This window comes from Sapajus apella, unplaced genomic scaffold, assembly GCF_009761245.1.
Source record: "Sapajus apella isolate SASKATOON/1434 unplaced genomic scaffold, GSC_monkey_1.0 scaffold10, whole genome shotgun sequence".
Taxonomy (NCBI): domain Eukaryota; kingdom Metazoa; phylum Chordata; class Mammalia; order Primates; family Cebidae; genus Sapajus; species Sapajus apella.
This window is the reverse complement of record NW_022436950.1, coordinates 17,633,526-17,634,474: the sequence shown is the minus strand read 5'-3', so window position 1 is coordinate 17,634,474 and position 949 is coordinate 17,633,526.

Genomic DNA, 949 nt, shown 5'->3' with positions numbered 1-949 from the left:
AAAAAGCCAAGAAAAAGTGTGTTTATATGGAAGGAAAAGTGGGTGCAAATACCTGGAGAAAAAACTTGAGGTGTTCAAGGAATGGGGAAAACAACGTGTGGCTGGAGCATTATAAACAAGGTTGTGAGTGTTCCTGTGTAGAGAGAAAGGGAGACAACTGAGGTTTTACCCACTATGCTTTACATCTGCGTCCCTAATTCCTGTATTTTGTGGAGGACAAAGAAAGGTAACAGCAGGAACGCAGTGAAAGTCACTGAAGTGTCCAGAGTTTTGTCTTAGCCTGGTTCAGTTCAGCAGGCTTCGCCATGGGCTCTTCTAATAAACATAGCCGTTGAAGTGAGATGTTTTGAGAAAGTGCCCTCTCAGGGTTGGGGTCCCAGCAGCAAAGTGAACGTCCTGTCACAGTACACACAGCTGGCTGCCAAGGGTCTGCTGCTACCAGCAAATGAGCAAAAGCACTTAATCCACATCTCCATCCAGCAAGTCGCTGGATGACGCCGGGGTCGTGGTGCGCCATCTGTACCTACTGACTGCCATGCTTCCTGTTGAGAAGATTTGCTCTCAGAAGCTACTGACCTATTGATTTGCTAGTGTGCCAGACACAGGCTGAAGGCTTTCTATATTTTTCCTCACAGTAGTGAATTTTCACAAGTCAATGACTGAGGTATCAGTATCTCCATTTAAAAGGAAAAACCAAAGTTCACAAAGGGGAAGTATTTGCCCTAAATCCCATGTTGATAAGTGGTGGATCTCTTTGCAGGACCTGATGTAGTCTGCATCTGCAGATAGAATATGGCTATTGGTCTGACATTTGCACAAAGAATTAAGTGCTCAACCCTGTGGCAAGACATGCCTGGCATCCCACCCAGGTCATTGTGCCGTAGTGTGAGTTTAGGAGAATTACTTTATTTCTCTGAGCCTCAGTTTTTTTGTTTTTTTTTTTTTTTTG